General features: G+C 39.2%; 1 protein-coding gene across 6 annotated transcripts in view; it reads right to left on the reverse strand.

Moving 5' to 3' along the window:
* The window catches only part of PMCA (plasma membrane calcium-transporting ATPase 3), a 92,702-nt gene that overhangs the window by 61,738 nt on the left and 3,174 nt on the right, over positions 1–27,790 (reverse strand). For all 6 annotated transcript variants that reach the window (XR_010823193.1, XM_066732900.1, XM_066732899.1 and 3 more), the window contains exon 2: positions 16,468–16,538. The gene's annotated coding sequence lies outside the window, so the exon portion shown is untranslated. The remainder of the gene's footprint in view (positions 1–16,467; positions 16,539–27,790) is intronic.

Consider the following 27,790-nt stretch of genomic DNA (forward strand, 5'->3'; position numbering starts at 1 on the left):
GATTATCGACAAGTAGCGAGAAGTAAGTTGAAAGTGATTGAGACGAATGACCGACATGAAAATTTCCATTCCGAAGACGAATGCAGCTGGGGCGGACATTAGTGCTTCAAGCAAATCTTTTCTAAATCCCACTACAGCTAGAGGAACCAGCTTGAATCGATCTTCGCCATGATACCCTATCCTCTTTACTTCACCCTTCCCTCAACCACCCCCCACCACTCACAGCCCCATCCACTTAGCACTCTTTCGCTAAACACATCCTTAAACACCACGCTTCCTTCCTAAACCCACCAAGAACCACTCACGCTTCTCAAGGATTCATCAACTCTGCCAATACTCCAATTTTTCCGCTAGAAAATAAAGTGTCCTTCCGCCCAGGAATAAAATAGGATATGCAAGTAAATTCGCTCTTAATCGAGTTTTTAAAGGGAGCAGAGATAAAGGTGCAGTCTCATGAAATTAAAATAGTTCTGCGTTCCGATCATACATAAGCTCCCATATCAGCAAGAGTGAAACAGCTCCCACGATTTACGAGTGCTGAATGGAGAAGATGAGGAGGGCACAGGGCTGAAAAAGAGGGAAATTGTTGAATTTAATCAAGTAGTAGTCTCCTGGCTTTTGATGCGAGGAGAATATTTCGTCGTGTGTGTTGGTGTCTATACATGTATATATGTGTGATGTAGATAGATATCCTGTAGAGATTTGGAAAATGAAAAATATTAGCCCGTTAGGTTGCAGAGTTATAAAAGAGTTCTTTGTAATTGAAAGGGGTGGGATTTATGAGGGAAAGTAAATAGAGAGATATAGAGGGTCCTTTTGAGTTGGCGAGTGAGACCGGTGTAAGTTGTTGGGATAATGCATTGGTGAATGCACGTGGCACGTGGTACAACTGTTCAGCTGAAAGATCAATAATGTCCGGATCACAGGAATACGACTAGAGAGATGGATTTCTCTTCGTCCCAAAATTGGTCGAAGGAAGTGAAAAAAGAGCCTGAGAGTCACACGAATATAAGCCACCTACACGGCCCTACCCCTTCCCTTTCCCTCCCTCCACCCAATCAACTTCCGGTTGGTTTCAAGAAGAGGATGCGTTTGCTCGTTGGCAGGAAGAATTTTGGGGGAGGGAGGAATGTAGGATGGGAAATAAGTAGAAAAAGTGAAATGAAGTTTGGGGATAAAACGGATAGAGTTTAATGGTGGAAGGGAAAAAAGTACGACGGAGTGGATAAAAAATTAGGGGGGAGTGGATAATGTTGAACGGTGGAAGATTGAAGACTCGGTTGATAGGAATGAAGACTGAGCGAAGCAACTTGACACGAAGAAATAAGGAAGTGGAATAATAAGAGAGCCAATACGAAGGGGGAGGGGTGAATCAAAGAAGATAAAAGGAAAGAACACTGAGGGATGAGGCGAAGAGGAGGGGGGCGGAAGTTGGAGAACCCGGAGGATCTGTCGAGGGGCCGGGGGTTTGGAGAATCGTTGGAGCGTGAATGGGGTTTGGAGGGGATGAAAGTAGGTGCGAAGGGAGTGTATCAAGGATGGGAATAAATTATGGGCGACACGCGCCTCGTTTTGCAAAAATGGAAAAGTCTGACGGGCCACTTTTAAAAGGCGAGAGAAAGAGAGAAGGGGAGGAGAGAAATAGCTATATTCGCCACCATTGTTCACTGCAAGCTTGTTTACGCTGCTCTTGCACGTGCTTTCATTACAAAAGCTTGATTTCCTCACCTATTTACAGCCACGACTACCTTGTCCACCCCCTCCCCCTCCTCCTACCCTTCTTCTTCTCTTCGATCCTTTAACCTGCACTCCAGTCGCTATACGAAATGATCCATGTTCGACTTCTATTTTCGGTCTATTCGGACTGACCCTTAAAATTAATTTTCTATAGTGCAGTTTTATCCCTTCGCCCCTCCCCTTTCCCCGCCCTTTAACCAATGATTTTTATTGAAAAAAATTCAGAGGCGTATTAATGGAATTGCAAATAATTGCGATGAACGATAGAGTGATTTTTTGTTGGTTGATGGGAAGAAAAAATTGATTGTATTCTTGTAAATAGAAGGGGGAAGCTAAGAATGACTGGAGGACAAACGAGAATGATTAACGGAGGCATAGAGTGGTGGAGACGATGGGGAAGGGAGATGAATGAGAAAAAATAATAGAGAAACTTGAGAAATTTTTTAATTAATGGATCAAGCGACTTGGATAAATTCCGTAATGAGAATAATTAAATCATAAAATCCCAGTGAATCTTGATTGCTCTCTGGAAAAGAAGTCTTGGGATAGAGTAAACGTGCAAGTTTCAAGGTTATTCACGAATTAAGAAAAATAAACAAAGTTATACTTACCTCAACTTTTAATGTCTGACCTTTTTCCATTGCAGAAAAAAATTTTATTTCTTTTTTCTTTAATTTTTTTATCCAAATGGCAAAATCAGCTGACTTAAAATGGAAGGGGGGGGGGGGGGGAAGGAGTGGTTAGATGAGATTCTGATCAATGGTAGCAAGATTTTCCTGCAATAGGGCCAGTAGTGCTCTTCAGCCAGTTTCCACAATTTTAAACCAATAACGTTGATCGGAAAGTTCTCCGAGGGCACTTTGGCCCACGTGAATTGAAGGCATTATTAGAGAACTCCATAAATTTCGCTGTAAGTAGGCCTCGGTTAGACATATATACCAGCCTACTCAATTATTATTTCACGTGATTTCCCCAAACTCACTTATGAGTACCAAAAAGTATCACACACCCGTTTCACCAACAGCTCGCCAAAATCAATCCCCTAAATTGATCTCTGGCACTCTCGTATGCAGACTGGAATAATTAAAATTTTCGAAAAAATGATCCAAACGTGGAAAACGAGAGAGTTTTTGGAAATATCAGAAACGATAGAATTATGAATTGCATAAATTTGTGGGATTAAATTGGAGGAATCAGCTGAGTCACGTGACGTGGTAAAAATGAAAAATCTTTGAAAAAGATCGATGATGCGGGTGATGCCAAGGAGGATCCTGGAGGATAGTACTGGGGGAGGGGTTAGGTTGGGAAGGAGGGAAGAGGAGGGGGTGTATTCGGTATTGATCGGGTGGGAGTCGACATCCCCACCAAGTCAAGCCAGCCCGTCCTCGGCTCCCTTCGACCCCTTCCAGTCCCCCCCCCCCTCCTCATCCTCCTTCTCCCCCTACCATCCATGACCCGCCAGGTCCCCTCTCCTTAGCTGAAAACCTCCCCTCCTACCTGTCGCCGATAGCGCGCACCGTTACTACTGGCTGTCTACTAACGGATACCTACTACTTCGTCCCTCCACGGACACACGTATACACGTGCGCGCGCCCTCCACGACTACATCAACGCGAACGTAGCGCCATAGTGGCGCCACGAAACAACACAACACGACACAATAGGCACCAATGCCGATACTTCGTCTTTCAGTATAATTTCATGCATCTCCTGCAAATTTATACCTTTCACTTTGCAAATTCTGCATTCTACTGGTCTCTCCTGTAGAATTCGTGACGTTATACGAAACTACAGGTCGTAACTGAATTTTTCAATTTTTGTCCATAGAGCAACAATTCCATGCTTGGTTATTCGTATAATGTTCGTGGTATGCGTGAGGTCGATGGGAATTCGAAGTACGTTAAGTTTTACCAGAGTTTCTTAGTCGACCTGTATAGGATGACCTTCCTCCATAGTCTATATATATAAGAATTTAACTCGAGCATGAATATTGTATAATAAGCTAAAGTTTGGTTCTTTTTGCCCGAAAGAAAACAGCGAAGCTTTAACGAGATTCGCCGACGTTAACGAGCAATATAGTATTGTTATAGCGGCGGGACCAGATAGAAAATCAAGGGGCGGGGGTGTGGAAGGGGGTGGGGCCCGAAGGGTGCGCCCCTTTTACCACTCCCAATCCACCGAATCAATATGCCTTGTGTACGTTCAACCGTCAGAGAGGTCAGAAATCACGTGTACCTTTGAAATTTTCAAGATTGATTTCTTTCTATCCGCGGGAACCAACTTCTTCTACAAAAATCAAACTATTGTCATTTCAGTGGCGCTCAACTCAAGCTTCTACTTTTACCGTGTATTTGCATTATTTCTCATTGTATCTGTTCTCTCTAGGACAATCAGTGAGATAATTGAAAACTAAGAAGATTGAGGAATAACAATATAAACAATCATTTGAAAAGAGATAATTTATTAATTATTCATAAAATTAATCGGTGAATGGGGGGGGGGGGAGGCGATGGGCGGGACCAAAGTTAGATGATTATTTGTTACAAAAGTTTGCTCGTATTTATTAAAGTCACGGTATCCACTTTAAGATCCACTTGGAAGATGACGTTTAATAAGAAACTAGTGGCAAAGGGGTTGGAAGAGGTGATACTACCCCCGAAGAAACGCCGACTCTTAACCTTTCAAGTGCAATTTAATTAACCAGCAGAACCAATTCTGCCACGACGATCACCGGCACGACATTAATAAGAAGAGTGAAGAGCGTGTTTGGCGCGTTGCGTGGCGTCACGTGGACAACTCAGTGCTGTCACGAATTTACAGGTTTTTTACCTTTTACACAAAAAAAAATGAATTAAATTCCTGCAGAATTTTACCCATATAACACACTTGACTAAAAGTTATCCCATAGACATTTTTTAGTCATCCAATTGCCTAAAGACACCTAAAAAATGTCTTTAAGTCATTTGGTGCTCTATGGATACTCATAATTTTTGTGAAATTAGAAAAATATTAGATACCTATATCATTTAATTTTAAAAAATGCTATTTTATTAAATTTTACTTTAATTTATAATAAAGATTCGCTACTAAATTATATTCGTATATCTTCCATAACATAAAACAATTTTAATTCTATACGAATTTTTCGTTCCCAAGTTTCACAGTTTTGTTTGCAGCATTCTTATAGTAGCCGTTTTAAGAAGTTTGCTCGGTTAATGATCTGGCAGTGGATGGTAGACAGATCGGAAATCCTTTGGAGAGTTTTCGATATCGAAAGATGGAGTGATGTAATTCGAGTCTGGCACCCGCGGGGTTCTGCCAAGAAACGTCGGCTATGCCAGTTTCGCTTGTCTAGGCGAAGCCCAAATTAAATGCATAAGTATACCGGGTGGACGAAAATAAATGTCCCCAGAGTCGAGGTTCCACCCCGCTTTTTCTAAATTCAATTAAACTTCACTGAAGCCGAGTTCTAACTGGACATATCACAACAAAGCCCCTCCTAGTTACTCTAGCATCCCCCCTCAGTCCCCCACTCGTACTATTTATACTAACATGTTGAAATTTTCACCAGCTCGACAAGCCTGACGATTCAATTCATCGTCTTAATAATATTTTGCTGCGACGGAAAGTAACGAAAATTCACGCACGCCCAAAAGTGACATGTGCTGCCCTCTGTGTTTACTTAATGAGCACTTCTCCCGCTTCACTTTCTAGGTTAAGTCGCATCGTCTCGTGTGTACATGGGAATTAATAAACGCATAACTTTGCACCATTAGAAGGATAATTTTTCAAATGAATGACAATTTTAATTTGATCAGGTCTGCCAAGGAAGGTAGAAAATACGAGTCGACTTGGAAACGGCCCAATTTCAGCTACTATCTTCAAATTATTCGATCCAGGTACGCCGTAGCAGTTACACAAAAACAAATTGTTACGTTGTACCAACTTATGTTATCAACTTCACCGCGGAATGATTCAGTTTTTGGGAGAAACCCCGTTTACCTAGATAGAATACTGCAAAGACCAAGAAAGCACGTCAGAAATTTCTGTAACGAGAAAATCGCGTATTTTCGAACACAACATACTGCGAATCGATACAGATAGATGGCGTACACGTATATTCTCGATGCAAATTTAAAGAGCGACAAATTAGACATTGAAACACACCCTAATCGAATTTCATGTCGATAAAAGCATAGTGGGTTCGGCTTTTAGCGTTACGTAAAACTTTACGATCTCAAAATCAATTTTACGAACACGCTTCTCCCATTTTTCAACGCGATAATGTACACAGTTATTTGGAGAATAAAATAAATTAATGTCTGAATGACATTAGAAAAGCTCTCATTGGGTGTTTTAACGACTCATTTCCTCCGAACACACTTGATGACTGAGAAGAGAAGAAGATGAGAAGGGAGGGGGGCGGGGCAAAGGTCCACGTGGCCAGAGCTAAAAATGATCAATTCTGAGAATTCAATCAGCTGACTGCCCTAATATTTTTTGCCTTTACGGCGTTCGTTTGATTCGAGCAATTTTTACGAAGTGCTTATTTTACGAACACACCCAGCTCGTACTTCGCCTCTGAATTTTGACAGCTATCTAAAAACATATATTTATATTAGCTCTTTGGGGTAGTCAAGAACGTTTTCATTAAGTTTTTAACGACTTGCTTTTGGAATGTCCGCTTTTTATTGTTTCATTTGCTATGCATATGAGTGAGTGAGTGAGTGTGAGAGAGAGAGAGAGAGAGTGACAAGGCTGGAGGGAGGAGGGGGAAGGGGACACGTGTGCGAACAGTTAATTCGAGAACGCGTCGAACTGAGAAAACGCCTGCTCGTGCACGTAGCAGACTAAAATAGCTGGTTTTACGAGTCCATGGGCGAGTCTTGTAGCAAAATAGTGGCCTTTACTCAACTATTTGTCCATTAAACAATGAATGGTATTCACAAGAATTTTATTGTACACCGGGAGCTTCTCGTATTGCATCAAGCGTGACTTTATAACTTAACAAATCTACCGCGAAATTGTTGCAGTAAATCAACTGCAAGAATCGGTTAAATTGTATATTGAATTATGGTTAGATTAGGTTAGGTTTGTGATCAAATTTTTGAAAGAAAATTTTACACGCGATCCACCAAGTTGTTTATGGTTTCAGCTTTCAATGACTGAAGTTGCATCTTGCGGAAATTAATTCGACGTATCTCTTAGATACCATCTTCGGATATTGGATATCGAAATCTCAAAATGGACCAGCGTTGATTTACGTCCACGCGCACCTCTTCGTTAAAATCGGCAATTTCAAGTTTCCGCCGATACAGATGGGAATTAATCCATTGAAATTTTGATATCGTGTGTGAAATATTAATAGAACTCGTAAAATATAATATACAAATTGTATATATATAAAGAAATCTGAATTTTTGCATTTCGCGACCGAGGCATTCGCAACAGAAATCCGTTTATTCGAAGCTTTTTATTAATCCTTCGAGAACGCAACTATTTTTTCATGCTTGAAGAACACTCTGGGTCAGTCTGACCCTACGCGAACTTTGATCACCGCTATTTTTAAACGACCTGTGCGAATGTCTTAAAAAAATTCTCAGATACATTCTCGGAACGTTAACAAATCAATCTATATGAATAAAAATTGCCGTATTAATTATTAACATATTTTAAAAAATTCACACTCAAAAACGTTTTTGCAAGAAAATCTTGATCCGAATCGAGATGTGTGTCTATTTGACCCTGTGTGTCCTCGAAGGGTTATGCTCGATCGTTTCGTCTATACTGTTTACGCTCACTGCGCTTTTTATGACGTCAATTTATAGGAATAACAAAGTAAGGTGTGTAGGAAAAAAGAAAAATGTTCGGTTAAAATGTGATCGTTGAGTTTTCGAAAAGAGAATAAATAAAAGAGCAAACAAGGTACTCACGAGTCAAACAGACGTAATTGGCATGGATCTTATTGAAACGGGACCCCATTTTGATAAGAGAACATCCGGTTGATGGTATTAACTGACGGGCTGCGTCATTCTTGGCAATTTGCGCAAACGAGGAATTAATCTTTCGGCGTGCCAAGGTTTGCCAGCAGCTGTGGGCTCGAGTACAACAAGCCGTGGATCTCGTTATCTGCGTCAAATCGAGAATGCACGCGCAGATAATCTACAAAACAAATTCTGGCTTCTTGTTCTTCTCGGATTTCACGGAAATTTTTCGAGCTTTTAATTACGATTTTATATCTTTGTTGCTTCCTAGCCTCGAATTCGTAACCCGGATTTTCTGGAAGAAAACTGACGCCATTTGAAAAATCCCGACTGCTGATATTTTCCCTGGAAATTTTTTCCATCGTGGCGAAAGGCCTCGACACGAAATTGAACTATTTTAGTGGGGTCATGTCGTAAAATCGGCGGTGGAAAAAGCATTTTCCGAGCTCGTAAAATGAAGAAGCGAGAAATTCCGGTTCCCTGAAAACGTGGAAGGCAAAAGGATCGGATACAGCCTCGCGGAACAGCTAAAAGGTCGTGATACGTTCCCAGCTTAATTTATTTGACAATTAAGCTCGTTCCAGCCGCTGCTTCACTTTAATTTACAAAGTCAATTTGCAACGGCTGGTTCAACGGTCCTCCACCGCAATTTCTAATTCATTGTATTACCTCCATCTTGAACAATTTTTTAGCTGCTCCTCTTTGTACCAAACCTAACCTACAAACTGTAAAGAACAGTATATTCTAGATTGTAATCTTAATGAACCTTGCAAATTTATCCGGAGACATCGTTCCTTGTACTTATAAAACAGCAACGTTAATCCTGCGAATATATGCCAATCGCAGAAGTAAACAAAAGAAGTTAATGTAGGGTTTTTTTCTTTTCGACGAAAGTAAGGTTAACCGCCCTGATAATAAACGATGTTCAAGGGACATCCCCTGAACGTTCTAAGAATGTCCTGGGGATATTTGTGCTATTGGGGCGAATCATTTTCAAGAGTTTGTTTATAAGTTTGTTTGGGGCTTGTTGGATGACGCGAGGATCGGAAGATTTAGCAAGTTTATAGACAGTTTTACGCTGTTGAATCGCGAAACTACTGCTCAGTTTATAAATACAGAACTTTGTATGATGGAAAGAAAACTCGTACGGCTTATATTACATAAAGAAATTGACGTAATTTCGGTATAAACCCAACAAGTTGCTCGGGAAAGGTCATTTATCCCAGCAAGGGCGCGAGACACGTTGATGCCATCTATTTTTGACTTTTCGATTTGTCAGCGTGTCCGCAACTGAAATAACTGGTAGCGGCCGCCATTTTGGCCAATCACGATACAATGTATCTCACGAGAACGTAGTCAAAATTTTGCATTATCGAGAACAGTGCGCATATTTTTTCATAAATTTTATTAATTCATTCAATAACCAGCTGTGACCCTTAACCACTGTTCGAAACTTCTTTCATCTTAAAGTAGTTCAGGGTCGGGTATTGTGGGTGGTTTAAAGGGGCCTAACCTAAGTCATTTTAAAAATCATAATTTAACTGCAGATTATAGTCAATTAAAAGAGAAATCGCTTGTCAATAAATTTTAATGTAAATAAACGTTTTAAGTTTTAGTAACCATGTTAATGTATTGATATATTCGATAATCTCTTCCTAATTTTTTTTTTTTAAATAAGTATCATATTAAAAGTTTAAAGTTTTTCTAAAATTACTTTAATTATTCGATCCACCATAAATCACATTAAACTCGTATTATATTTTTCCTGTTCCGCTATGTTTTAGCTGCCATCCTACGTAAATCAACCTAACATAACCTACAAATTCTTCAAACGAATTATAGTTTCTCCCCACATAAATTTCTAACTCGCAAACAATTCAGTGTTAGGCACAACGGTGAACACAGCTGATTCCCGTGAATTATGAAAACGACCTGAATGAAGCTATTGACCGCTGTAAACCCGGAAAGAATGTAAAGTTTTTACCGTGAATATTTATTTATAGTAGAGGCGAGTTAAGTTTCGGTAACGTAAACACATAGCGTAATCTCTGCCGAGAAATGTTGATTTTTAACACGATCCAGGAACGCCAGAAAATGGTTAGCAGATGATACGTAATGAGCCACCACGAGGAATACTAAATTCCGACTGGTTCCGAAATACCCCGCGCACGTGCTATGTGTGAAAATAATTTATCGACGAGTTTAATTCACGTATAAATAATTTTCAAGCGAAAATTCACTAATACGGATCGATGATATCATAAATTAGGGCAATGTGAATTACATCGAGCACATAACCTAATTTCACTTAAGTATCGCGTTGTTTTATCAATGAATATCGGTTCGAAGGGGCTAATTATCTGTTTTACGAAACGAAATTGCGAGGCAAGTAGCCGGCCACGATGAATTTAATCGAGAGTCTGTCTCATTGGTTATACAGCACAGCATTGGAGAAATTTATAGGTTAAGCCAAGAGTGAGCTTTGGCGAGACTGCGATATTATCGTTTTACTGGGAATATCCGCCACGTGAGGCTAGATACATGGATAAATATGTATACTTGGGTATCTAGTAGCGAGAGAACAATAACTTGTAATACAATGAAGCTGGTGGAGCCCTCATGCTCTATCGCCACGAAGGATCTGCTTTCTCGATAGTGCTTTATTTTCGAGCCAACTTCACTTCAACCGATGTCCACTCGATGTCATGAACTCTCCTCGATAAATGCTGACCTTAAATCCTCGGCCTGTGCCCAGCCACGTCTCTCCCTTCGGGAAACCACCAAACTATACATATAAAACCGTTGCTTTAATCTACTCGGTTTCTTGTAATACCATCTCTTTCTACACCTATGACGTCACTCCTGCGTCCCTTTGATACGCTCCTAATCAGATATATATTCCACCTCTCCTCTCTCAACAATAACGTAGAACTCTACTTTATCGACGGCGCGGTACCAACTTAACAGACGTGAATTTCTGAAAAATTGCAATACGGCGTGAGGGAGAAAAAATATCGATGGGAAATATATTGGCTTTGTTCACTGGAAATAAATGGGACATGGAAAGATGGTCGAGTGACATTAAAACCGAGGTTTGGTACACTAACGATATATAAACCTGTTTTAACGACGGGTCGAGAGGAATTTTAGACTCGTCGAGAATCAAGCGATAATCGAACGTCAGTCCATTTTAACTTTTAGGTTAGTCTCTGACGTCATTCCTGTGACGTTCAAATATGTTTCAGGTCCAAAGTTCTCTCGCTTACGTCAGTGCTGCCTTCAATGGCGAATTGATTTACCTCAGCGATTAAATGCTAAAACGTTCGCCTGGCGCATACAATTAGATTTTTGTTAGAGTCGTTTTAAAGAGAAAATTGAAAAATAAAAACGCGGAAAGTTAGTCTTTGTCTACTCGAGAAGTGGCATTAATAATAAATTTTTCTGTTTTACCGACGAAACTCGGAGGAATTCGGGTATCATCGACAGTCGATCGTCAGTCAATTAAGCTTTAAGGCCGCACTTGAACAGCTCGTCTGGTTAGCTTCTCGTCTTCCAGTAGTCCTTTCTGCGTCAGACGCCGCTACAACTAATAATAGACGTGCCAAGGCTCCTTCCTGGCTTTCCCCGGGCAGCCATTGTTGATTCATTATCGGAAAGCCCTCCAACGCCAATTGGTCGATCAGCTAACCTCAAAATCTCCACACATCGTTCTGCCTTCATTCATCGAAGCTTTGTTCATTGTATACCTTAATCAAAATCTTAATACGTTCGTTATAAATAATCGACCAATGAAAACACTACACCTTGTTAAATTGAACAATTTATTATCTTATTGTTAAGAGGCGCGTTTATTATTGAACAAATTCTGCGATGTTTTCACGACACGTCTTACGCATCTGTTATACGTGATACAAGTACATCATAATTTACAGAACTTATTTGTTTTCGTTCGTTTACCGGTCGCTCGGTCGATAAGGAAGATTTTCTCAATACTGCCAACTTTGAGTCCAATTAGTCCTAACGATCTGTTGCTTTAATAAAGCCTGTAATTTGTATGTATACTAAGATAATCAATTTATGATCTAAATATAGGTGTTGAAGCAATGGTCTTTATCTTGAAAAGGTTTCTGTTTTCATTCACCACTCTCGATTGTTAACGTCGCGACCGTAAAAAATAAACATTTTCCTGCAACCAAAAGAAGTGAATAATGGCGTTTTTGCCTGCTAAACCCTGCTTAACCTTACGTATTCTATTAGATTAAGTATCTAGATAAGTCTTTGTTTTTTTTTATAATCTGTACGATCTTTAACCAAATCTGTAATTTGTGCGCAAACGTAAATATACGTTACCAATAGAGCAGTTAAAATGTTTTTATATTTTCTCGTACACACACACGATTGCCGATAGCTAACGCATTGATTGTAATATAAAAAATGTTAACCTTATACGAGGTCTCCGATTACATATTATAATAAAAAATGTAGGCCAGAAAAAAAGCATGTGTAAAGTAGTAGCGTTGTTAATATTAACGATTTACTGCCCCACTTCACCAGCCCTGTTTATAGAAAGTAGGTAGGACTACAATGCTGGGTTTTTACTGGATTTCTTCTCGCTATTATCGTCTTGCGACTTATTGTTGTTCGTTGTCTGGTAATTTTTCAATTGTATGTTTTGAATATTTTTCTAACGGCTGAAAGAGTAAAGCAGAGTAGTTTTATTGACTCAGGTACTACTTCCAACAGCATTCTCTAATAGCGAGTTAATAAACAAACAAATCGACAAATACGAAGAGCAACTGAATCACGCCTGGCAAATTGGACTGTCTCTCTCATCAGGCGAGTGTAGCAGTATAGCGGGGAAGAAGAAACGCAAGAACAAAGCGTGCCATCCAGAACGAGGTCGTTGAGGTTAGGTTAGATGGGTTTCGGGAATTCGATAAGGGACGAGTACACACAAAGTAAACACAACGTGGTCAAAAAAAAATTCGACCGTACGCTATTGTGTTTCCTGAAAGGAATAAATGCCCATGGTGGCTCGAAAATGTTTAAGACGTATACAGGGTGGTTCAAAGATAACCTAGAAACCGCAACTTCGTATTGGCAAACTCGAAAGTAAGAATTATAAAAACAAAAATATACTAGTAAACAGAGAGGTGAAGGAAAGGATAAACAAAGAAATACTCGGTACGAATAAGGTTATGTACGAAGTAGTTAAAAAAGCTAAATAGTCCGTGCAAAACGAAATACCCTGGGAAAACGTGCGTGGCCATTACAGTTATATCTTGTGTGCTTACGGAGGGGATGAAAGAAATGTGGGGTAACGGAAAAGTAGATATGTAGGGTGTGACGTGTTTGCATAAATACACATCACCAGAGGGGATTCTCTATTTCCAAAAGGGAACTGCGTCTGGCTGTCTTTTTCCTTCTCACGCAGTCCTAACCTTGAAAGTTACACGGTTCACTGAAATTCTATATATAGCTATCTACTTTATTGCTGAAATAATAACCAAGAAAATACAGCGACAATGTATAAAAATAATCAATATATGATAAAATATAATAAACTTTTGGAGCTGCTGAGTTTAAAGTTGAGGTTAGAAGGAAGAAAATAACAAATTGGTGAGTCTTTATTAGCGATGTCGAGGAACTCTACTTAAATGATTTAGTTAAACGTGTGCGGTAACATTTCAGTTTATTCGGTTATACGGAAGAGGCTTAAGGTTAAACGAGCACTTAAGAATTGATTCGGCGTGCGATTTGGTTGAGCTGAAAATGTGGTCGTAGGTCTCTACATGGAGTGTACCGGAAATGCATAAAACCCTTTTCCGTAGGTTATTTTCAAATGATGAAAGGCGGATTAGCCAATCCAATTCGAATCAGACAGGCCTTTATCTAGCTAAATCGCTTGTCCAAAATCTCCCCTGTATTTTTTCAACCACCTATCAGATGGGAATGCCCTTTCCAAGGGGAAATAGGGAGAGAGTCATGATTATAACATTAATTTATACTGCTACGTAAACTGTAAAATCGGTTTTTATCGGAACGTTGTATTTACTCAACTAACTTTATCCCTAGAAACTTTTTATAAAGTCGAACAAAGTCCTTCTTCTTTTTCTTCTCTTTTTTTTTTGAAGGAACGTTGAATTGGATTGGCGTCAAACATCACTTAGAGGTTAGGATAAGCGGGGAGATATAGATGCTGGTGAGGATTACGTAACGGGAGATGAGAAAACGATGCTTCCGCAAATGCGACTACGAAAGTGCAACTTCTTAACTCGTTTCGAGGGACAAGTTCGAACACAATAATACGCTAATGGGGACTTGCACTTTCCATTTCGTATCGTATAGATAGATGGCTTCAAAATCAAAGCTTGTCGTCCCTAACCTACAAATCTTTCTTCACACCTAATTAAATACTTTTTAAAAACGATCGATATCATCGATTTTCGTTTGGCTTTTATACATAACCTAAGTTTTAATCTTAAAGTAATTTCTTCAGTATTGCAGATTATTTAAAAGAAAACCTTACAAATTTGCACATAAATTAAGACATTACCGATCACTCGGGGGAATCCCCCCATTTTGTAATAGTTGTCTTAGTTGTCGCACGTAAAAAATGCGCGGTGGATAGCTTATATTCAGGTGCAATTCGTGCGATCGGCTGTGTTAATACAGACCTGGCAAATGTCATATTAAAATTCAAAATAATTTCACTATTTAGTTTGTGAATAATAAATGTACCGTTATATTCGGGACACACAGAATTAGTAATTTTCGCGCGTGTGAGATTGATCGCTTTGCATAAACGTTTGTTAAAATTATATTCTTATATATTTATATTATTGACAGATTACTCTTATTTTTGTTCGAAATTTAACCTTTTGCCACGATTAAAATATGTACTTGCCTAACATTTGGATTTCACTAATTTTTTTAATTTGAATATTTTATTTTAGTATATTATTTACGCTAGACGATTTATGTACTTGCCGCCCTTTTTTACAGGCGAAAGCTTGGTTTTTATGAGATATTATTGATAAATATTTGAAATTTAGCATAACATATCAATATATTTCATTCACTATTCTATATTAACAGTACATCTCCGTTTGCAAGAGAAAGAACTTTCACTAGAGCTTTCACTACTAGCATTTTTTACTTCCTTACAAGCACTCTCAAGCGTCGATCATTACAAGTTTCTTATCAAACTGGCTTTTTTTTTAATAAACTGTCCTCGTGCCGTAGTTGATTCGACTCTGTTAGAATACTTTGAGGTTACGTTGCAAGCTGGTAGAAAATTGCTGCAGCTTTTCGCGCGCGTTTCAATAATAGTAAACAGCAGTCACCTCAGCGACGTTGCCACATTCTCTACGTTTGGACGGTGCAGCTTCTGTCTTTCTCCGACAGAGCTACTAGTTTCATCTGTACCTTCATATGAGATTCGGTGGCTCGATTAACATTATAATTGAATTGAGAAGAATTATTAGAGACAAATATATTCGAGCTAATCAGACCAAACGGTTCAGTGGCAGGATTAGCTTTCAAAGTGGTCGATGAAACAATTGGAGAGTAGGTATTTGTTTACAAGAACTTTGTTAAGAGTCATCAGGCGTATAATTGAATAACTAGAGTTCGTTAAGGGGAAAAAGAAGAGTCAGGAGATGACATCTTGTTTTGACACAAGACAGAACAATTTTCGCTTAATATCAAGCAACCGAACGCTTTTCTTTTCCATGATGAAACGAGGAGTGGGGGGAGGGCGCTGGGTTAAGTAACAAGAAATAGAAAATATAGTTATATAGATGTAATATAGTTATTCCGGGAAACGCCGAAGGACTCCGAGAGCGAGTATCGATCGGCGCTGATATCTGCGAGATTGCCAGTTCCCAGTCGCCCAACTACTCTATCCAGTCCTTACCCGAAAATCCAGCAATTCGTAAGCCAACGTTAACGCGAGGAGTTCCCATAAAACCACTGCCACTAAGAGCATCGAAGATAAAAAAGATTGTTTCGACGATCCAGCAGCGCCATTCAGATCGATAAAATCAAGCACAGCCAGTTATAAGGTACCGACCTAACCTTAAAATTAAGCATCAACTCATCAGAAAACTTGGTGAATATTGAATTTTGATAAGAGTGTTGATGCTGGGGGATCCTTGGATACCAACATAACCTCAAAACGGAATTATTAGAAAACTTAAGACTTGACAAGAACTCGAATTTAAGGAAATGGCAGATGTTGAGGCATTGTCTATCGGTTTATAGCCATTTAACTGGTAGAATTAATATCGCCATGAAAGGATGCGAAGGGAGAGAAGAGACGAAGTACGGCTCTGAAGTTAGATGAGTTTCCTAGCTGCTGGCGTCAGAATTCAGATCTTGTCACGCGGCCTTATTACACGGACATAAAATGAAACTCTTTGTCGATTCGAATCTATATATATATATATATAGTATAAATATACAGGGTGTTACAATATTCAAACGCTGCAATAAAGGATCGCAGTCCTGAGGCTATTCCAAGAATAAATTTCCTTTGTCACTTTGCTTTCAGACTCTTAATTCTCGAGCAATTCAGGCTTCACTGAAAGCGTTACGTAAAATGACGCGTTTTACGTCATGCTTTACGATGACGTATGTAGGTGGCGCTGTGGTGCAGCAACCGATAATTATCGATGATATTTTACCAATAGCTTCTGATTTACTCGTGATCATAACTTTTTTATAAATAATTAAATTCTCTAACCTGTCAGTCCTCCGTCGTTTTGGTGTTTCGCCGCAGGATCGAATCGGTGGATTTTCGAAACACCGCTTATCCTAGAAAGAAAAAGATAACACTAAATAGTTAACGTAATGGCGTAGGATTAATTCATATTTATTTATTATTTAATATCTAAGATTAAGATAGGTGATTCGATAATTAATAAGTTGAATGCAGTATTTCCAAAAGAACGTCTAACATCGAAACCTAACCTCAAAGTAGATTAAATTTTATTTAAAGCTAAAAGATGAGTATTTCATTTAAGATAATAATTATGTATGCTCGATTAGAATTGGAAAGAGTTCAGGTGGCTAATAAAGTTTTCTATACTGAACAGTCAATGGGATACTTATTGAATTAATAAGTAAATTGGCTATTCGTCAGTAGGCGATCCGTTATGTAACGCGGCTGAGTCGCTTCGGTAATTTTTCGATTAACCTTCGTCTGGATGATTAATTATTAATTAATAACGTGTATCGACACGCAACACTTCGACTTACCCTCGATTCTTTTTAGTCCTCTATTTTTTCATTTATTATTGCTACTCGAAAAGACCGGTGAACTCGAAAAACACGGTGCTCCCTTTCACGATCACACACAAGCATACACACACAAGTTCTAATTTCAGCCTAGTTGCTCTGGCATTCTTGATATTACGAACCAAGAATAGATGTGGATTAATAAATTTATTGTAATATATGTCAACATTGGGATTAATATTCTTCCTTGACTTTTCAAAAGACCTTTTCTATTTTAAATATAAATTTATATGAAAATCAAATTATATTTCGCTAATTAATGCACAATATTAACTAATCGACCTTTGTACTTACATTCAGAATAATTAGTTTGGAAACAACTATGATATTATAGAAGATTCGAGATTTTCAAAAATTAACCTCGTTGACCAAATTTCCACAGCTTTCTCGAGTTCATCATATTACTATTAAAAAGAAATTAACACGAAATTGAAATGCATTGAAAATGACAGAAAATTAAAATTACAGAGAAGCAAGGAAAATCATGTTAATTTTTCATTGACAATTATTGTCCGGAAAATTTTCAAGAGGAAAAAGCAATTTTCCAGGGGAGAAAACTGGGGGATTCCCGGGCCGGACATCCAAGCTGGCCGCCGGAAGGACAATGAGTGAAAAGGAATTAGAGGGAAGAAAGAGAATTTGATCAAGATTTTTCAATGTGATCATCTGGATTTTTTTTGCAGGTTTCACCGATTTATTTTTATTTCCATCTCTAGCGCGACCCGCGACGATTTATTCAGCGTGGCGGCCATCGAGACTCTGCCAGCCAGCGGGTAATAAAGCTCTCGGCTGGCCTTAGCAACGTCGTGAAACTCCAAGCCCAATAAAAAGCTGCGTCGTCAAAGAGACCATAAAACTTATTTATTAACGAATTTCGCCTTAAATAGTCGCAATGCACTTACCACTATCGTTAAGAGGGAATTGGAAAAATTTTCCAATTCCGAGAATCCTCCCTCTTAATCGCACTAATTTCACAACGTGTTTGTAGAAAATTAAATTGAATACATGGTAATCCAATCCAATCTAAAGCAAATTTTATTTAAATTGAAACAAGAGACAATTTTGTTTATAAGCTTTTATTATTATTTTTCAATATGTTCTCCATAAATCAGCTTCCACGCAAGGGTGAACAATAATACTATTGTGGGACTGAACGAACGAAGGATTAAATTTTTTTCCTGCAATAACGAAAATCCAAGATTGATGGATTTAATCCAACGAGGAATAAATTCAGTGCTTTCGCAGGGGCTTCCACAGTTCTATTGGAATAATCCGAATATCTGCATGAAATGGGTCTTCGTTGTGATTGGGTACTGGGGTCAATAGTTGAAAGGCATCTTTTCATGTATTGTCCACGTTATCTTTGCGTCGGCCTCAATGATGCGAACACCAGAATGGTGTATCGTTTTCCTGGTCATCAACTCGTCCCTAACTTTATCACAGTCCGCGAGAATACCACCTAGCCTTTTCTACAACCAGCTATCTTTCTCTTAGACAATTGCTTGTAACGTAAATAAAATTCTCTGTTTACAAACTCAACATGGAACTGTTCTATTATATACATTTATTATACACGTTCAGATGAAATAGCTCTGTTTACATTGCAAATGCTTAGAAATATTTGACTTTGTTTTGATTTTTTATGCAAGACGTTGTGTCAACCGCCTTCGGTTGATTGCAATGTTTACTCGAATCTTTGTGACTCGTAAACGTTAAACAGTTAAGAATAATTGAAAGTCTCTCCGATGACTTTTCAGCAACGAATATAAAAATTCGTAAATTAATTGTTTTGTAATGACCTTGAGACAAAGTCACTATTGTTTAGATTTGGTCAACTGATGATATTTTCCTGATAAATTGCAGTGCACAAGTATATATATATATATAGGTACACACAATGTACATAACATAATAACTCAGAGAAAAATTAGTATCATAATATGTACATACAGATAAGACGAGTGCTGTCGTCGGAGACGTTGAAATGCGAAAGATTTTTTATTATTGCACGACCGTTTTGGGTGATTTTGTAGGTTTCCCGAAATACTCGGGTAGATACGTTCGATGAAATGGCGATACGACCGTACGCTGGCGAACGCACGCCTATTCATGTGTTCAAGGTCGAGTCTGTAACGAGGATAGCCGATATAGCTTTCAGCACCCATTGGCTTCCAAGACGATTACGTCACTGGTACCATAACGTCCCGTAGACATTCAGTTTTCATTAAGAGGATCCTGTACTTATTTCACCCCCACTCTTTTCTAATTCCCACTAATTAGATGCCAAATTTCGTCCAATACAAATGTCCCATTTTTTCCTCTTTTCTTTCACCCCTCCTCAATTTTTAAGGAGAATTTTAATAGGACCAGTTGAGAATTTTCGGAAATATAATAATGAAATTCCTCGGGTGGTATCAAACGACGAGTAGCTGCCAGCTGCCCTGGGCACCTGAGGCGTGTGTGTCTAAAATTAGTCAGCCTCTGGCAAATGGAGAAAGAGTGGGAGGGGGGAGGGGGGTGAAGATTGGGAAAGAGAAGTGGATGATTTTTGCGAGTAGCCACGTGTCATGGCGAGTGACAGCCAAGTTCGATGACGCGAGCGGAGGAAAAATGAAACAGAGTAGAAGTAGAGCAGAGGCTCGTAAACGAAGAAAATTTTTAATTGGAAAAAAGAGGAAGAAGATTTGGAAATATAATTATACGGCACGCGAGAGATAAAGAAAATCATAATAGAGAAGCGGGTAGATAATACTGCAATGAAATGTAACCAGAATAGAAAGAAAATAAACTCAGAATTAGAAATTGAAAGAAATAAGACACGAACGCTGTGCTTGATAAGGGTGAGAGAGGGAGACGAAGAGGGAGAAGGGCAGAAAGGAGGGGGGGGGGCGGAGTAGGGAGAATAGAGATTTTTCTTGCAGGGTCACGTGTTTCGACGAGTGACAAGCGAGCTCACCCGCGTCATCGAACTCGCACGAGACGACGCGCGCCGCCCGATGACGTCATCGCACGACGCAACGGCCCAATTCGCTGATTTAAAGATCGGCTGCAGTGGCTCTCAATCCCATAGTTACGTAAAATTACTTTTAGTCACTGGCTAACATTAATTGATAGCCCACTGTCAAAAACCACATAGATTGATGTATGAAATCGCCTATATGCTGCTCTTAAGGTCAAAGGTCACGTGAGTCAGCTTGGAATCAGTGGTTCTCCATCCAGAGTTATCGCAATAAAAACATTTGAATACCAGAGGTGATTCGACCATTGATGTACGTGAATTTGATCAGGCAATATCAATCATTTATTTTGTCTTCCGTTGCTTCTAATTTTTTAGGTTAGATCGAGCAGTTTATCTCAAAAATATTCGTTATTCTGATTTGTTGCGAGTTTAACTTTTTAGACCTACGAAACTTGGCCATGGATAACAAGATAATTACGAAAAGAGTTTTATTGGGTGTTTTGTTTCCTTAACCTATATGAAACCGAGTGAATTTATTATGATTAAGGGGATTTTCTTTTTCTAATCCCTTGAGGCAGGGAATTGTGTCGCCGACAGGATAGGGATTACGTGAGGCGCGTTAAGGTCAAAGGTCGCCACTCCATTGATTCATTCCTTCTATGATTTTGATTGCGAATTACCCGAGGCTTTCAAAGAGATTCGAAAGTGTAGCAAGACTGCTTGGAATATCGATGGAAACAACATTTCACTAAATATTTAAATAATTAGTTATATGTACCGACTCTTGCCATCCCAGACTTCCCATTGGCCGAAAGATTTTCATTTTAGTCGCAACGTTTGTATTTACCGTAGAAAATGGTTTACGAGGTGGAACGTAATTTGACGGTTTGCAAATTTCAATATGGCTGGCAGGAATTTTTTTTTAAGTTTGCTACGAATGAGAAGCACGAGGTTAAACGGAGAGGAAAATGAAATCGGGCGTGGTCGCATTATTCGTGAGTTCGACACATTTGTAGTTGAGTAAAGCCCAGTTAGAAAATCAGACGAGCCATGTCCTATTGATTCCACTGGCTGGCGCCACTATCTGTACAGTCCATTTCTTCTTTACTATCCCAGTCAGTCATTTCTTTTCTGCCGCGAGTCCCCCAGGACTTACCCTAAACCAACCTAGCCACACTCCTTCTCCGATTTCTGTATCCTCCGAATAATAATATATAAATAACTACGAAGAAAAAAATATTGTCCTGATTGACAAAATTCCCTAAATGCTTCTTTTCTATGCCCCCTTTTAATGATATAGGGCAGTATCAATAAACTGAACTTAAGCTCGGGACGGGCTTAGCTAAGATCAATTGTCTCACTTTAACCTTTAGTGCAATACTTAGCTCGTTCTTCGTCTTAAGTAATTGCTAAGCTGAAATTCCAGCTTAGTCCGGTTTATTGATACCGCCCATATAGAAAATTTTCATCTGCTATGGTATTCGCATAAACCACCTAACCTCACTCACTTATCTTGTACCCTCATGAAATTGGTATAAATATATTATCATCAACTACATCGAATTACATTGCAACGATGACGAGCTCGTAAAGCGAAACCATATGATTTATGATTGTTACTAATGTTTTCACTCGAAACAAATCAAATTATACCATGGTGCGTATGAGATCACACGAGCCAGTAATTTATGGCGGGCACAAATATTTAAAGAGCGCGCCAAATGAGTTACATAACCTCGAAAAAATTCTGTTCCTACTCGCTCGGTTGAAAGGGACCTCTTATGTGACATATAAATAGTAATATTTACGCTTTAAATTATAACCTAAAAATTTATTTATGTTTGCGACAAACTATCTGTACTTAAACTTTTTCACGCAAATTTCTTATCAAATTTGCTTTTGTGTATGACGAATCATCAAGTGTTTCACCTCAATACTATTTTTACGTGTTAAAATATAAGGTTTGTAAAATGCTTCTATCGTCCAATTAACATTTTTTTGATTACATAAGTTCGGAATTTTTCGTAATTTCTTGAATTTAGATAATTTTAGGAAGATATCAAAGACGATGACGCCTGAAGAAAAAAAATGAAATGTGTCATTGGCACGTAATTTATAATAATATTTATTTTTTTTTAACTTTTCAGATAGTTTAAGAAAGGTATCGAGGCTCATGACAACCAAAGAAATTCTTGCTGTGGAATGCATCGTAATGACGTTTCCATAATTAGCCGTCGCTCGATAGTGGCCGTGGATCGGCCGCGCATGCCAAGCACACGGGACACACACACGCACGGACACAAACGCACTGAACGAAAAATATAATGTACGAAACATATTCCTAAATTCAATAAATAATCGTACGCGAAATCATTTCGAAATAAATATTTAACGTATGATCTAACAAACGAATAGGTCAATCGAATTGAAAACATTAACAGGATTTATCGTTAGAATTTAATACCATAAGCACGTGCCCTAAAACTGATTTTTATATACAAATAAATTCTCGCACAGGCGAGGTACAGTCTATGGAGAAGAATAGAATGAATACACAATTGATCTGATTTCTATGGAGTCGTTAAAAATAAAGGATGGAGACAAAAAACAGAAACAATTTAGATGGAATAACGTTTATTGTAATCATTTTTTAGATTCATATGCTTTATTAGAAATAAAAAAAATACAAAGCGAAAGTAAAATGTTTAAAATGGGTTGAAAAAAGGGGTCGCAGGAATGAAGGAAGAGAGGGAGTGGGATGGTGGTGGGGCGGGGCTCTGGATAGGGCCGATAAACGTCGCCGTTGTCACTAGTGAAGGATCTTCTCGATTACCTCACAGCACGTGCCAAGCAACTTTAATTCGCCTTCCGGGAGTTTTCTAGGAATATCCAACGATGGAGAGAAACGCAACCCTGCATTAGACGGCAATTCCCTTCTTTGTAAAAATCCCGGATTGGAATTCGCACGATTTGTGCCAAACAGACAATAACGAAAATCAACGCCGTGGGGCGTATACTATTTTCTTTGTCAGACGGAAAATAATTTCAATTGTGCGAAGCGATCGAAATGAATGGTTTTTATAGTTCAGGTCAACGTACATTTTGATTGCGAATGGCGTGGATCGAGGTTAGGTCGAGTCTTGTTCGTCATTTCAATGTTATTTTGTTTGATGAACCTCGTGATTCGACAAGTTAGCAGTTTTTCCGTTTTGTTTGAGGTTATGCGTTCCTCAGGAGAGAAGAAAGTGAACTATAATAAATCGACAGGGGTCGCTGCGCGATGCGTTGGGTGGGGAGTGTCGGGATTGAGATCTGGGGAGGGGGTGGGTGAAAGTTGAGCTTAAGCTGGGAAATGTGCAGAGCACACACGTCACACGAGGGATATCGTCTTCCTGACCTATTTGCCCGACACTCCTAGCAGGAGAACCAGGTTACCTCGTATATCCCACTCGACTCGGTCCTAACCTCTACTGGTGCTAGGTTTACCTTCTTAATGTAACGTACATGCACAGGCAATGCCGTCTGAAACCGTCTCTTTTATCGATACATGTCCACGCTTTATCCCCATACGTTCCAATCCTCTCCACTTCTCTCAACTTAACCTCAAAAGACAGCCAGAGAGCCCCATTCAAAGCTCCTGGCGAAGTTTATTTTCAGCTATTCGATGAAACGCCATTAGATGATTCATAGAGAAATTCACTGCTGGTCTTTGTTGTCGTTATTTGCTCGATAATTGCAATTCAAGTGAATTGGAGGGGAAAAAACGTGGCGCAGCAGAATTTTTCAGTCAGTCCTAGTGCTCGTATTTATTAATCTAGCACGTTGTTGATATTTACCAATCTGGCACGTCCGATCTCGGAGGTGAAACTAGGCTGACTGGCCTCGAAAAACAAGGTTATTATACGAAAGAGACTTTTATAATAGAGATTTGGATAGGTTAAATCAGTCTCGACTAAATTTTGGACAATCAACAATTCTAACGTATTGAAGAAAAAGTGTAGTGAGTTCGTATTTTGATAGCTGGCACATCTACTCGACACTGCAAAGAAGAAATCAGGCCTGACCTCGAGTGGTGTCAGTCAACAAAAACAAACCTTCGTCGAGTGTAACGAAGGAGGAAATTTATAATGCGCGTTAAAGAAACCTCGTTTAAGAGGTTTACACGAAAGAAGGAAGGTTGGAAATATTTTTAACAGTTGCATAGCAAATGGTGATCAAAATAACATCAACATTAATTCAGTGTTTACTATAATATTCTTATACAGTACACTTGACTAAAAGTCATTTTATATACATTTTTTAGTCATCCAATAGACTAAAAAATGACTAAAGGTTTTGTTTAAGTCACTTAGTGCTATATGGGATTAATCATAGCATCTCTTCCATCGTAGTTTTTTACAAGTATTTAAAATGAAGTTTTGATTTAAAAAAGCTATTCCAAACCGACTGTTAGGTTTTGAAGAGCACTAGAGATTTTTTCAGTTAGCTCAAGGTAGTACTCTTTCTCCAACGATGGCTTAGTTTCGTCGTGGTCTGCGGTAACCCCAGTGCGCTACCTACGATTTACTGAGATAATATGTCGCGTGAGGGTAAATATTACTGTAATAATATAAAGTAATGGAAAATAAAAAAAATATATAGTATATAAAAAAAGGATTCAAGTCGGTATTAGTAAAAAGTAATCTTACTCTTGAGAAAATCAACCTAGTAAACGGGGATTGGTGTAAATCGGTCAGAATGGCACGCACCAGGAGGCGATGCGTTGTTTGCTAATATTGGATTAACTAATCGTTCCGGCAGATCCTCGCAGAATATTGGATTTCCATTGTGTCGAACTAATTAATCGCTGCCCCTTCGCGCCCCATTTCCGATCTGCCCCTTTTGCCTGCTTGATCTGCTCTTTTACTCTCTCCTCCTCCCTCTTCTAGTTTATCTGTTTTTACTCTTTCACCTTTATCTCTCTCTTTCTCTCTTCGGTTCTACATTTAAACCCACCTCCTCTCTCCTCTATTGTATTCTACTCATCTACTCGTTCCCTCTCTTTCTAACCTATCCTTCAAATTTTTTCTCTCTCTTACTTCCCCTCTTCAGTTAACTCAACAACCCACCCTCCCACCCCTCTCGCTCTCTCTCTCTCTCTCTCCTATTCTACTCTCTTCTACCCGCTTCCTCTCTTTCCCTCATACCCTCTCCTAAGTCTCTCTCTTTCTCTCTCTCTCTTATATTCTACTCTTCTACCCGTTTCCTATCTCTATCTATCTTTCTCTCTCTTTCTATCTGCTTTTACTTCCACCTCTACTTTTGCCTCCTCGCTAAAAATAGGCGCGTGCGCTCATGGTCGAACATGCATGAGAGAATCTCTATAGTTTTATCACTCATAGCCCTTTATACTACCACCACCAAACCAAGACAAACCTTTTGCTGAATATTACCCGACACTTCTATTCCATCTAATAACGACAGATTGGAAATCATTCGGCTAATTTCGTGTACCATTAACTCGAGTCTGATGAAGCGATCATAGCAGATTGATTTGAACGAGAAAAAGTGGAGATTACATTTTTTTCATCGACAGGTTTTATTTGCAGAGTTTTTGGGTAAATCGATGAGCTTGAGGTTCAAGGAAAGGTACTGGGTGAGAGTTGACATCACCACTGGATTTATCAGGGATCGTAAAACAAAAAGCTTGGCTGTTGGAACTGACTGGGAGAAGTTAGGTTAGGTGAGTCTCGGATCTAGTGCGGATATTCTTGGCCACCAGGCCCATGTGGGACGCGCTCCTAACGATCCTAAGTTCACACTCAACCAGTAGTCATCTACTTAACCGGACTGCCTAAGCAGCTTTTCAGATTTCGAGCTCTCTAGCCCTCAATAGTCGTAGAATTATCACAGCAATGCTTTCTAACCTCTTTCATACAAGATTCTTCACCGATTCCACTCCAAGCGATTATAATCGAACGACAATCACCTGAAGTTGACTGCAACAGCAGCGCCATCGCAATCAACTTGGTTGAAACAATTAATCGAATTTCAGTATTGCTTTATAATTTCGACCATTCAATCGATTCCAACTTTCTTACATCTACACGAGGAATATTGCTATGGAATTACTGACGTGCCTCTTATATTCTAGATACACGTTTCACATTATTTCTTCGTGACGTCACTTGAGCGTCCATGACACGTTAACTCGTACGCGTAAAAACGTGTCGCTGTAACGCTGGAGGAATGCTGATGACGTCATCCGGGATTACTTTTCCATTGGGTCACTAAAGTATGACCGAGTGTTAGTGTATCGGAATGCAATAATGCGATTAGATCACACACAACGGCCTCACCTCCCACTCCCTTCCCCTTCTCCTTTCCGAAGACTAAATAATACTAAAGACAATATTCTAAGATTAATTATGTCACTGTTGGGAAAATTTCTCCAATGTCCGTCCATTCTCCTTTCCGTTCTAACCAGACAGTTCATTCTTGCAATACGACCATTTTTTCCAATAACCACAACACCCCAATCCCGATTCTCGAACAATTCAATTTTGGTAATTTCCTAACCTCGCTTCTCGTTGAGCTGGCAAATTTAATTAGAGTTGGGGGGAAAAAAAGGATATTCGATGGCTCAATTCAGGGAAGATTAATGTCAAGGTTAGAAAAGGAGGAAAATTGGTAGACCGATGGGAGGTGGATGAGACCGGAAGAGGAAGTCAGGCGATGGCACCGAGGCGTAGCGACAATCGTTGGACGACCTCGTCGACATTCTAGACGCTGCTATCCCTAGTTAATAATTCGTTGGCAAATCGATCGGTTGAACGGTCACGGTAAACTATTTTTGTAGTGTTAGGCTTTCCATGCTTACAAGCTCCTCTCCGATATCGGTATACACAGATTTTTCTAAGGAAAATGATCTCGACGATTAACCGACTAAGCGAAAATATCAACACGAGCTATGAAAACAAACACTGCGCCAAACAACTTAACCTTCTTGGAAAAAATACCAAATAATATAACAGAAAATAATAATATGATGAAGTGCAACATCCCTGATAGAACACGATGCTCATGGGACATTCTCGGCATGTCCGGCATGTCCATTGTACCTACGTGTGGATATCCCTGGAACCTTCTAATGATGTCCTGGGGATATTTTTCTTCTGAATGAGTTATAATTTATTTACAGGAATCGTGCTCTTATCGTATCATTTGTACTGTATTAGGAACTTTTGGTGAGTCAACAAATGAGGGAAAATCGTTTAAGGAAGTAATCCGAGCTGGGGAAGATTCAATGCTTTTTTTCTTTTAATTCCGATGGAAATATTCGGCATGGGGGAACTCCCATGATCCATGAGGAACTTGGACACGGAAACAGGCAACTAGGGCGAGACAACGGCGCCACGTCTATGTTTTCTTTCCCACCCCTCAATCTTTTTCTCCTCTGCGCCTTCCATATATCGTTTAAGGCGCTGGCTTATAGGGTGCTTAAAAAGTAGTCTTTTTCCTGTGTCCTTGAAGCCCTCGAGAGAACTACTCTTCCTATTCCATTCTAACAGAAAAACCCTTTTCCCTTTTACACAATTCAATTTCGTTGAAATTTATGAATAACTGCAACTTTCGCGCCAATTTTATGCACAAATGGCTCTCTATTGGAACATAACCTATAAATGGGCGTATAACGAGAGTTTCGAGCCTTTCTTTCAGAATATAGCTAGGGATCGTGTCGAAATAACGCTTATTGGAGTTCAGTGTACGTAATCGAATGGAAATTTAATGCAAACGATCAATCGATTGGTAGGTGATAAGAGGGGGAGGA

This window comes from Prorops nasuta, unplaced genomic scaffold, assembly GCF_024137725.1.
Source record: "Prorops nasuta isolate Cenicafe-Biocafe unplaced genomic scaffold, Cenicafe_Pnas_1.2 PNAS00010, whole genome shotgun sequence".
In the NCBI taxonomy this organism is placed as follows: domain Eukaryota; kingdom Metazoa; phylum Arthropoda; class Insecta; order Hymenoptera; family Bethylidae; genus Prorops; species Prorops nasuta.